Here is a 12,373-nt window from a genome sequence, read left to right on the forward strand (position 1 = left end):
TTCAAGAGCAATGTTGTTACTTGTTGGGATGGTGGGTGGCATTTGGTGTGTTATTTTAAATGAGACTTGGAAGTGTTCCTTGCTCATGACTCATGGCCAATCTTTGATTGTTGAAGTTGAAGATAAAGGAGGATCCATATGGATTCTTACTGCAGTGTATGCAAGTCCTTAGGAGTTGAACCAGAGATTGATGTGGCAGGATCTTATTGTTGCGAGAGATTGCTTCCAGGGTCCTTGGCTCCTAGTGGGGGACTTCAATGATATCGCAAACATCTCGGAGGCAAGGGGGGGGAGGGGGGAGCCCCAGTGTCGGAGAGGAAGTGTTTGAGGTTTCAAGAGAACTTGGATTGAAGCCCTCTTGGCTTTCTCTTCTTGCAAATAAAACCACCATTGATGAAGTCGCAAAGGTGGTGAAGTGTTTGGATCCTCAAAAAGCTCCTGGTCCTGATGATTTGAGGTGGTGTTCTATCAATTTTCTTAGGACATTGTGGGGGATTCAATCGTCAAGATGTGTCAAAGAGCTTTTTTAGGTTCTTGGATGAAGGGCTGAATAACACCTTGATTGCTTTAATTCCTAAGGTGGAGTGCCCGAAATGAGTGTCTCAATTCAAACCTATTTCTCTTTGTAATGTGAGATTAAAATTTTTGACAAAGGCAATTACCAACAGACTGACAACCTTTATGCCAAATTGAATGGCACCTAATCAGATTAGTTTGTGCTTGGTAGGCATACCATGAAAACATCATTATTACTTGGGAGATTATTCATCACATAAGGTAGAAGGCCACCAAGTAGAGATTTATGGAAATCAAAATAGACATTGAGAAGGCTTATAACAGACTAAGATGGGATTTTATTGAAGAGACTCTCAAGAATGCAGGGATCCCTTAGTAGTTAATTAATGTTATCATGAGGTGCATTATCACTCCCCATTTCATTATTATCTGGAAGTATGAAGCAATGGATAGCTTTGCTGCTGCTAGGGGTATCAACAAGGGGACCCCTTGTCTCCTTACGTCTTTGTTCTCTGAATGGAGCGGTTGACTCATTGCATTGAGGATGAGGTCTCAACAAGGGCCTGGAAGCCTATAAATGTTTGTGAGGCAGATTTTTGTATTCCTCACATGATGTTTGTAGATGACGTTATCTTGTTTATGGAGGTGTCAGTCTCTCAGATGTAAGTCATTTTTAATTGCTTGAGTAGATTTTGCAAAGCTTCAGGGAGTAAAGTCAGTGTGGAGAAACCGAAGATTTTCTTTTCCAAAAATACTGGCCATATTGAGGTGAGAGATATTGTTCACTCTAGTGGTTTCTCGGAGATTGGTGACCTTAGGAACTACTTGGGGTGGCCAATCTAGAAAAGGGAAATATTCTTATATTATGTCTAAGGTGAGAGATCGTTTGGCGGGAAGGAAGGCCACCTCTTTGTCCTTTGCGGGAAGGGTGATGCTCGCCAAGTCAGTTTTAATGTCCTTACCGGCTTACCCTACTACTCCATTCAGACTAACTTAGTGCCAAAGAGCATTTTGGATGAACTGGAGAGGCTTACTCGCAGTTTCATTTGGGGAGACACTCCTAGCCATAGGCGAATGCATCTTGTCTATTAGAGCTCTATCTGTTGCCCTAAGGAAGGTTGGGGATTGGGTTTTAGAAGTTTGACGGTGATAAATGCCGCCTTCTTGATGAAGTCGGTGTGGGAGTTTCTACATCAAGATTCTCTTTGGGCTTGTTTTTTGAAGTCCAAGCATTTTTCTTCTCATAAAGGGAGCCTTTTGTGGTAGTCGGCGGCTGATTCCTCTCTTTGGAAAGGTTTATGCAATTTGCTCTTAAGGTTTTGGAAATTTGCAAAATCTCTTTGGCGGATGGCATGAATATACTTTTTTGGTGGGGTAAGTGGCTGTCTTCGAACTAGAGGTTGATAGAGTCCTTGTTCAGGCTTGTGCCTAATAAACTTAAGTGAGTGATTTTGCAGATGGTTGGGGTGGATGGAGTTGGTGTCGTTTAAATCGTTACCTTGATTGGGATATAAGGACTCGTTTAAATCATTACCTTGATTGGGATATAAGGAATAGGTTGGAGTGTTTTAACTCCCCTATGGTAGAGGATGGGAAGGATGTTTTTCTTTGGACGCTTTTGTCAGAGGGATTCTTCACGGTGAGTCTAGCTTATGAAATTCTGAATGTTGGCTGTGCTCCTTATTGATCTAATGTCTTTTCTGAGAAATATTGGACTGCTGTTTGGAGGCTAAAGGTGCCGAACCGGGTTTTTCATTTTTTTTGGTTGGTGAGTTTGGATCGCATTCTCAAGAACGCTAGAGTGTATGAGATGGGGCTGAGTTCGTTGGTGGTTTGTAGTTTTTGTTCGAGAGCGTTGAAGATACCCTCCATATGCTGAGGGACTGTTGTTTTGCAAAAAACATATGGGTGTCAGTTGGTTTCCGTGGAATACTGATCGATCTTTTTCATTAGTTCCACAGAGTGTTGGCTTATGGAGAATATCTGTGGGTCAACAACAAAGAAAATTCCTAACTAAGCTGAGAAGTTCGGGTTCACAGTTTCCCTCTTGTGGGGGTAGGCGGAACCAAGAAGCTCTGAATGAAGATTTCATTCAGCCAGTGGAAGGTAGATGGCGGGTGGATAGCTTTTGCTATTCGGTTGCTGAGGCATGGATGCCTTGTAGCGGGGTTGTGCTTAGGTCTTTGCTACTCAGAGGTTTGACGAACTGGGAATGCCCACGAGATGCTCCTTTCAAATGCAATGTTGAGGCGTCGTTTGGAGTGTAAAGAGGTCTTCAAATTTGTGGGGTGATTTGGGATGCAGGAAGTCTCTTCATTGGTGGGTTTGCAGGTGGTATTCAGACGGGGTCGGCGGAGCTTTGCGCCATTTGGGAAGGAGTGAAGATGGTTGTGGAGTTGGGGACTTAGGCAGTTCAATTAGAGTCTGACTCAGCTAGAGCCATTGGGTTGCTTGAACCGGGTTCGCGTGTTCAATGTATTGTAGTGAAGATGGGGAATGAAATTCAAGCGTTGGCAGAGGCTGTGGGTCGTTTTTGCTTCAACTATGTTGGTCATGAAGTTAGTAAAGTTGCTAATTGGATGTTGAAGTTGTAACTTCTTCCTGGTTCATCTCTGGCGTTTTTTCAAGATCTCCCTTTTGATTTGAGGGAGATCCTTCTGGCAGATTTGATGCCCAACCCGGTTTAGTTTTATTGTCTTGTTTCTTCTTGGGTCTTTAGCCCGTTGTTGTACTGAGAAGAAAGAAAGATATCCCTAGTAGATAGTAAGTTGAGTATGAAGTCTTTGCTTAGCATGGTGGGAGATCTCGCGAGATCTCGCCAAGATCTCCCTAGATATCTCGCTATTTTGAGATAGCGAGACAAGATCTGCGAGATGGGAGATCTCGCCCAGATCTCGCCCAGATCTCGCCGTATCTCACCATATCTCGGCAAGACTCTCTCTCACTACAACCATCAAAATTTGCCAGAAACTTGATTTTTTGCCGGAATTTGTTGGGGATTCAACTTCTAAACATCTTTAAGACATCTACAACATCAAATTATCATCATTCAAGGCTATTTCAACTAGTTCTTCAACAAAGGTAAGATTTTCCCCCAAATTTGAATTTTTTCAAATAGAATATTCTGTAATGGGTGTGTGAATCTAGTGTAAATATATGTTGATCCACAAGCTTTGATCTAACTTTCATGGAAACCAATTTAATGTGACATTTAAACCTATATGTGACATACTATAGTGATGAGGTGACTTGGGAGTCATATGTGGCCACCGTTCAGAATCAGTTGATGCATAATACTGAGTGATACCTTTGCTGTCTTGTAGTCTTGTAATCTTATTACTCACATACTCTTGTGATTGTGAACTTATGGATTATGATTTATGACTTACTAAAAGTCTAAAACTTCTTATGGTTGTAAAATTTTTAAGACATTTAAGTTCTTGGATATGTGTAATGTATTTAATACTTTATAGTTGATAACATGAATTACTTGATATCTCTACATTTCGGTTTTACACATAGGGTTGACTTAGAAGACATACTTAGGGTTATTTTCTCACAATTCTAAGGCCACCAATGTGTTCAAAAGGCCTTGAATAGACTAAATAACAAATTTCAGCCCAACCAGGGTCCTAAAACCCACCGAGATGGGTCACCGAGATTACACCAAAATTTTGGTAGATCTCGACCGAGATCTCTCTATTTTGGAGTGGCGAGATCTCGCTCGAGAGCGAGATCTCCCACCATGTTGCTTAGTCATAGGCCTTGAAAGGGTGATGTGAACACAAGAACCCTCTGGTCGAAACCTCAAATGGGCCCCCCAAGATGGCTCCAAAAAGCCCCATAACTTGGCCGAACTCCTATTGGGGGATATTTTGGGCATTTTGCCCCTCTTTTTTAATTCCAGAATATTTCAGAAGTTCAGTTGAGTTTAAATTTGAGTTGAGTTTGGTTTGGTTTTGAGAGTCTTATTTTGATTAAAGTTGTTTTAGATGAGTCCTAAGTTATCTTAAATTAGCATGTGCTTTTAAGTTAGCTTAAAGTTTAATTAGCATGTGTCTATTAGTAGATTCCAAATCTAGGGTTGAGGTCTTTAAGTAATTAAATTCCAATTTACGAGCTCAAAGTGGTGGAATCCTTTCTGTTAAGGATTCCCACCCAAGTAACAGTCTGTGAAGGCTATAAATAGCCAGTTATTCAATGTAATTTTCAGTTTTGATGATTAATAAAGTTGATTGTGTTGAGGATCAGGGTTCCGTGTTGAGGGGGCCCTGGTTGAGTAAAATTATTCAAGTTTCAGCTTCTCCTTCATCAATCCAGCAGCTTACAAGCACTCCTCAAGCATTCAAGCACTCAATCACAGCAGCCAAGTAAGTACAGCAGCATCCCCCACCCCTCCCCACCCCTCCCCACCCTCCTCCTTGCTTGTGCAACCCTAGAAGCCCCTTCCCCCTTCCTCCTTAGGCTTCCCTTCCATCTCCCCCTTGCCTAGACTTAGAAATCACCCCATCGCACCTTCTCTCTCTACCTTCCCCTTCTATTACAGCCAAGCCCCATCCCACCACCATTGTATTCGAAGACCCTTATCCCCCCCCCCCCCTTCTCCCCCTACAATAGCAGCAGCCCCACCCCCTGTTAAGTCCTAGGAGGTATTCCTCAAGTTATTTTCCCTGACCTAGAAAAATTCTGCACTTCATCTTCTTCCTTGAAAGAATTCTGCAGAATCTGAAACTTCTTACTTACTCTAAATGGCTCTAAATGGCGGGCCAAAAGGCCCCTTTCTTTGTGTTGTAGTAGGGTCGTTGTTTGCTGGATTGTTGGTCCACAGCCCCGCCCTATAGAATGAATAAGGAGAGGCCTATCAACTCTCATAAAGTTCAGACCTTCCTCACTTCCAAGAATACCAAATCTTAGGTTCTGAAATTGCAGGACAGCTACACAAGCAGTTCTGAACTGCAAGACAGCAAGACCCCTCCCCTTCCCTAACCCTGGCTGAACCTACCCTAACCCTAATTTCCGACTTTTAGTTCACTTTCAGATCTGAATTATCCTTTACAAACAGAGTTCTAGAGCTTCTAGAGTACCCAAAAAAACCCTAAGGCTGCATTTGTTTGCTGGAATAAAGGTGGGGTTGGGAATTTCTTGAAAAAAGTGTAGATTTCTTACTTTTCCCTTAAATCCCAAAATTGTAGATTGTTTGGTTGTTTGGGGTGGGAAAGTGAGAGAAAAGTTTCCGTGAATCAAGGAAACTTGTCTGGTGATGTGGCACCCCAACTTTCCCACCCCAAGCCATTTAAAAACCCCACAAATATGGTGGGACTTTGTGGGAAAGTTTGGAAAAGTAAAAAGTGGGACCCACCACTATCACTTTTCCACAAAACCCTTTCCTTTCCTTTCCTTCTCCCTCATCCCACTACACATGGGACCTACATGTTTTTTTTTCCCACCCCTTTTTTCCCACCCCACCTTTGCAAACAAACGCAGCCTAAGTTAGCCTTTCCCCTTGCTGGTTTCCTGGGCAACCTTTAAATCTAGGGAGATTCCCACAATACCCCTAGCCCTGGATCTGGGTTACATCAAAGGGCTTCACAGGCGACCAGCAGATGGGAAGTTTGTACAGACCTGTCTACTTGGTTGAAGTCCTTGAAGGGAATAGAAAGCCAGATGCTTATTACCACTCATGGGGAACTCTGCTCTAAAGATTTATCAATTAGACTAAAAAGAACAAGGTACCATTTTATACACAAACCATTAGTACCAGTATCTGACATGGACACAAGGCATCCAATAGTGCAGGATTCTGGAGAGGAAATTTCCCTTTTTCTTTGTTAACTATTCTTGGCCTAACAAAAGTTCAAAAATCAAGAGAAACGAGCCAGAAATTATTTCCACCTACTGCCCCCCCCCCTTTTTCCATCATTCGCTTTTGACACAGCTGATTGAGAGACCAAACATTGGTAATTACCATGACTTTCAACACCGGTTTGCAAAGAACGAAGTGGATTTCATTTCTGACCTCAGAGATGAAATCTTGTTTGTTTGTAATTGCTTTGTAGTACTAGGACTGAATCAATTCCTAAGGAGTTCTTTTTCCATGAACCAAAATTTATTAGTCATTTATGGGTTCATTGAATGACAATCTGTAATTAGATGCAGCCATGGTGGTGTCGTCATCTTGCTCCTCTGTGTCAATCTTTAAAATTTGATCCATAATTCAGTAGGCCAGACTGTATTATTACCCAATGAAGTCAAAATGCCATTATAGATTCCCTAATTGGGAACCATCATGTGCCATATGTGTGTGCAAATATAATTATGTCAGCTGCAGACTATAGAATGCAGATCCTGCCTCTATTAAAGCCCCAGGAATAAGCCTAAGGATCAGTCATATAGGGGTTGGGCTCCTTGTCTGTTAGTTTATGTACTAGTGATCTGATGTGAACCAGGATCTAGGGTTTGGTTGATTGGAATAATGCCTAGATCTAGGCTCACTCTAGGAAATCTTCCCTGAGAATCAGCAATCTTCTAGGTCTGAAATACCCTTTGGTGGAGGGTTTTATGACACATTTTAGTGATGCAAGATTAGGCTAGGGTTAGGGTAAATTCGGCCAGACTTAGGGGTCTAGGGTTTTTTCAATCCTTAATCCTTGCTATACTTGTAATTGCAGAACTATATTTCTGAATTAGGGTTTGAGAATTTTAGGTTTTGAGGAATTCTAGGGTTAGGGTTTCCTAATAATAAAGGAATTTGTAGAATTCTAGGGTTTTAGAGGTCGGGAAGGGCTGGAAGTTAGGATTGAAGATAGGGGACTGGGTCTAGGGTTGAATTCTAGAAGGGGAAGTGTTTAGGTCTAGGGGAAGGGTTCTAGTTATACTACCAAGCTGCTGCAACTTAGGGCTTTAACTTCTGGAATTTCAAGAAGCTGCCGCAGGCTTGTAAGGTTGAAATTTCCAATGAACTCTCTAGCTTGCCTCCAAACTCATTCAATATTTTATTCATCAAAACAACTTGCTGGTTACAAGGCTTGAAGACTTATTTATGGCCAACTGAAAAAAAAAAAAAAAAATTAGACTAGGACACTAACTTACAATACAAATCAAACTAAAACTCCTAGTGTTGATAATATGGATTTGGTAGATCAAATTTGGAGTACTATGATTTGGTGCATCTGAAATTCCAGGAATTCTGCCATTTATAGCAGTGTAGATGTATCTATCACCTGTACAATGAACACCTTTTACTCTCTGTATGCAGAAATCCAGTGTTATTTGTCTTTCTCACTGGAAAATGCAGGGCCACAAGCTTGCTTGGAGTCAAGCTACAGGGAGGACAGAGACGTATTCCAACTTTTTGTGGAAGGTTCTTGGGATACACAGTCTCGTTCAGGTGGTAGAGTCTGTCTTCTTTGGGATTCAATGGGAATGTTCATTCCTGGCCAATGTAAGAGTTGCAGGAGCTTCAGAGTAAAAGGTCTTATGGATTCCTTGCATAGAGTCGCAGCCCATTGTTGCTGATTCTTCATCTTCTTCTTCATCTCTGATTTCTTCTCCATTCTCTTTCAAGTTCAGCTACTGTTTTGGTTGATTAAACTTATTTCTTAACATGGTATTAAAGCGGATTTAATCAGCCTGGGAACTATTTCTTCTCTCTTAATATTCTTTGTTTTTTTCTTTCAACCTGGTGCGCAGCCACCACTTGCTGCATTAATGATATATTATATCTTTCTTCATAAATTCATGAAGTGACCTACATACCTGCTATTACCACTGCTGCAAAAATGCAAAATCCAGAAATTAGTGAAGTTTTTTGGACACAGGAGGACCTGTTAACCTGCTACAGCTCTTCGCCAGCCTGAACATTTATTTTGCTTCCCATAGACTCTGTTTTGCTTCTGTGGACTGCATCTATTGCCTGGACAAAATTTGTTTCATTTGATTTCTTCAACTGCTATGCTCTTCAATTAGTCTTATGTTCTGAAAAAATTTTGTTGGTTCTGTATTGCGTCCCCATTGCTGTCATTTATTGTTTCAGGTGAACCAACACCTTGGAAAATTTTCTATTTACATGGTATTGCTGTCCTACTTACCTGAATCAACTGCAGCCCCCTTTTCCCCTGCTCCTCTGTCTACCAGAATCGACTTCAATTATGTTATTCTTCTGGTAGATGGAACAACGTATCAATGGCCATTAGTTTTGAGTTGATTTGCTACTTTTTGGATCTCCGGGACATATTACTGTTCATTGGCTCTTCCTCTGATATTGGTTGGTACTAATAAGTGGTTTACTATTGTTATGTTATGAGTACTACTTTTGTTACTGCCCCATTTCAGTTGATGCTGGTGGTTCAAATTTTCTACTGTAATGGTTGGAAGTTCTTGTACTTGGATTCATCAAGTAACTTGGTTCCTTCGAGTACCAATGTGGTTCCTTAGTTCAGACTTTGAGATATTGGTAATTTGCCGGCATTATTTGTCCACATGTAATGCTACATGTGAGGGGGAGATTGTTGCCTTATTCTATATCTATTCAAGACTTTTTGAAAAATGTTATTTGTGGATACTCTAACATTAAGTATTCTGCAACAATATCTACCTACTTGGTCTGTGGTAACCCATACTGTCTTTTACCTATGTACTTGCTCCGTAGTAACTTATACTATCTTTTACCTACCTACTTGGTTTGCAGTAATCTATAATATCTTTTGTCTACCCATACTTTTAACTACTACCAGGGTTGTCAAAGCGTCCGCCTAGGTGGCAAGGCAGTTAAGTTTTGAACTACTTAATTGACATGCTGCTTTTTATTGCTTTTTTGCCTAGGCGCTACTGCTTTGTCGCCTTGTGCTCCTTATTTCTGCCTAGATGCTAAAATAGCTGCTTTTTTGATATTTTGTACATAATTTTTTTCCTTAATTTTATTTTTTAAATCAAAATTTATTCTACAAAGCCGTATATAAATTTAATATTTAGTCATTTCAGAATTGAGCCCAAATTGCAAAATGTGAGGCCCAAACTACAAAGCGAGACCCTTGAGTCCTTCGGCAACAAAATGTGGAGCATGAGCCATATACAACATCGAGAATCAATGAATCATTAAATAGACAATGACTTGGAAATCGGAATAATGAGATATATTTTTTTGGATGAATGTGATTATTGAATGTTTGTTTAGCTTATTATAAAAAGTAGTTGTATTGGAAAATTTTGACCCAACTACTTTGGTCACCTTATTGCCGCCTAGGCGGAGCCCTAACCGCTTTGGTCGCCTTGTTGCTTTAACAATCATGACTACTACTTGACTTCTTGTAAAGAGCTTATATACGACTTCTGGCTTCACATCTTGTCTTCTTGTGTGAAGATTCCTCCCTACTACTGACATTATTTGGATAGTGCCTGTGATGTAATTGTTGTTGTTATACTTATATAAGTGGTTCTTCTTCACCACTGCCTATTATTCTCGTTGTTCGATGGTTCGTTTGACCTGTTTACTTAAGTTGTTGTTGATTATCTCTTGAGTGAGTTACTTTTGGCATCTATCAACATTTATTATTGCTACACATACTCAAGTGAAATGAAGTTCTTTCAGTGTTTGTCGGTGTCTACCATTACCACACTATTCAAGGTTGGTGCTACCTTTTAAGCTTATTCTTATTATCCAAGCTAGAGTTTTCTTTGTGTATACTCCAGCTTGAGGGGGAGGGTTGAGAATTGCTACCTTGGTGCTCCAGGTTTGAGTTTCTAATTTTAGAAATGGTAACTTGATTTGCAAGTTTGGGAGAATTTGAGTTACATACTTTCCTTACTTGGAAAAGGTTCCTTGGTGATCAAGGTTTAGGATAATTAGAAAGTATAGTTTCTATTTTCAGCATAGTTTTCTATTTTCATATTCTTTCCAATTTCATGTATTTATTATTTCCTTTTTAGAGGGCAAGATGTTGCTTCTCAATTTGTATTTTTGGACGATGAATTCTATAAATAGAGAGGTTGTGATTCTAGGAGAGTAAGCTAGAATCGCAGCCCATTGTTGTTGATTCTTCATCTCTAATTTCTTCTTCATTCTCTTCCAAGTTCAGCTACTGTTTTGGTTGATTAAAGCTTATTTCCCAACAACAAATTTTGCAAAATGACCAAAATACCCCTAGTGTTAGTACGGGCCTTAGGGTTTTGGGAGCAATCCTAGGCGTTGTTTTGGCCCTGAATATGGTTTACATCATGGACCTCCCAATGGGCCCAAAAAAGTGGTACTACAAAGGTACACGAGTGTAGTTATTTATTGGGTTTACATTTAAGTGATTAAGTTGTCACATGGCTGGGTTAAATGGGTTTTTAATTAGTCTTTTAATTTGAGTCAAGTTGGTTCAAAAGAGTCATTAAGTCTGTTAGGAAGTTAATTAGAGTCTTTTTAGATTTTCTTCCCTTTTCTTGTTTCATTTTTTGAGAGTCCTTTGTCCTTTTAAATTGCAAATTGTGAGGCTCTAAGCCAAGTTATTTATGTGCTCCATCATGGAAGAACAAAGTAGATTAGGTTAAGGTAAACTTCAATTTTCAGCATTGGCTGTGAGGGTCTCCTACAATAAGAGGAATCTGGTGCTTAAAATCCTACAGTTCAATTGAGTTGGCATTTAAAATCCCAGAACTTTTAGGTGTTCAAGTTCCTAGAGAATGGAGGAAAAGATTAAATTTTGAAGCTTGAGGTTTCGATTTCTCCCTGTTGTGGTGAAGACCAATTTTCACCATGTGAAATGTTTCGGGGCCCATTTTGGGGCCTAGATGGTTGTTTTTCGACGGAGGCCATTGTAGGGTTGGAAATAGGTCATGTTCAGAATTTTGATCTTCAAATGACTGGTTGTGGGTCTCAAATTGTTTGCATGTCCTGTGTTGTTGTTTTGGATGTTTTGGGAACATTGGCAATTTGGTCATATTTTCCTTGAACTAGGGTTTTTCACTTGTATTTATTTGACAGTATCTTAACAGGGTTTAGAGGGGTAGAAAAATGGCCAAGTCTATACTCTGTTCATCATCTTCCTCGTAGTGAAACACCATATCTGCTCTGCCTTGGATGTAGCATTCAGGTGAACCGCGTAAAATCTTCGTCTTGTATATGTGCTTTTGCATTGATTTTCTAGCACTCATCCATCCATATGATTTTCTTTATTCCTTCCCCCCCCCCCCCCTCTTTAATTTTCAGATTCCATTACGCAACAAAATTTCCAAGTCAGATTTAAGCCAATTTGACCACTGGAATTAGCTCAAACTTGGAGGAACCCTTCCTTCCTATTAGGTCTACATTTCCCCAAGTTACAGCTCTATCCAAGTCCTCTAGACCCATTAACCAAATGAATCCAAGTAGGATCCGCACACCTACCAGATTTAGGACTCTCAAGCCAGTCATCATATTAGTCAATTTCCACACCATGTCATCCTTGGATCCTGCATACCAATGCCTCAAAGTTTCAGTTAAATCTAACCACTGGGAATACCTAGTTTGAATATCTGTTTTGGGGCTAATTTCATTGAAGATCTTGGAAGTGCACTGCCTTTTTGGGACTCTCCATCAAGGCTGCACACTATAAGATGGGTAATGTTAGAAAACAAGCTTTAAATAATCAAAACAGCAGTTGAATTTGAACAGAGAAAAGAGAGAAGAAGAAGAAGAGAAGAGAGATGAAGAACCAGTAGAAAAGGCCTGTGATTCTTGCTTAAGAGTCTAGAATCACAGAGCCCTTTTATTTATAGCTTCTAATGAATCTAATACAACTTGAGAGACAAGTAATTGTCTTCTAGAAAAAGGAAATAAAAAATTACAACTTTAGTAACTTCCTAGCTCCTAAAATAGAAAATTCTGAAAATATAAACT

General features: G+C 40.1%; 1 protein-coding gene across 5 annotated transcripts in view; it reads left to right on the forward strand.

The window, feature by feature from the left end:
- Positions 1-12,373, forward strand: part of LOC149003806 (2-oxoisovalerate dehydrogenase subunit beta 1, mitochondrial-like) — a 48,644-nt gene that overhangs the window by 16,563 nt on the left and 19,708 nt on the right. The gene's annotated exons all lie outside the window — the stretch shown is intronic.

Source organism: Hakea prostrata, chromosome 10 (genome assembly GCF_041222555.1).
Source record: "Hakea prostrata isolate BN-2017 chromosome 10, UWA_Hpros_2, whole genome shotgun sequence".
Taxonomy (NCBI): domain Eukaryota; kingdom Viridiplantae; phylum Streptophyta; class Magnoliopsida; order Proteales; family Proteaceae; genus Hakea; species Hakea prostrata.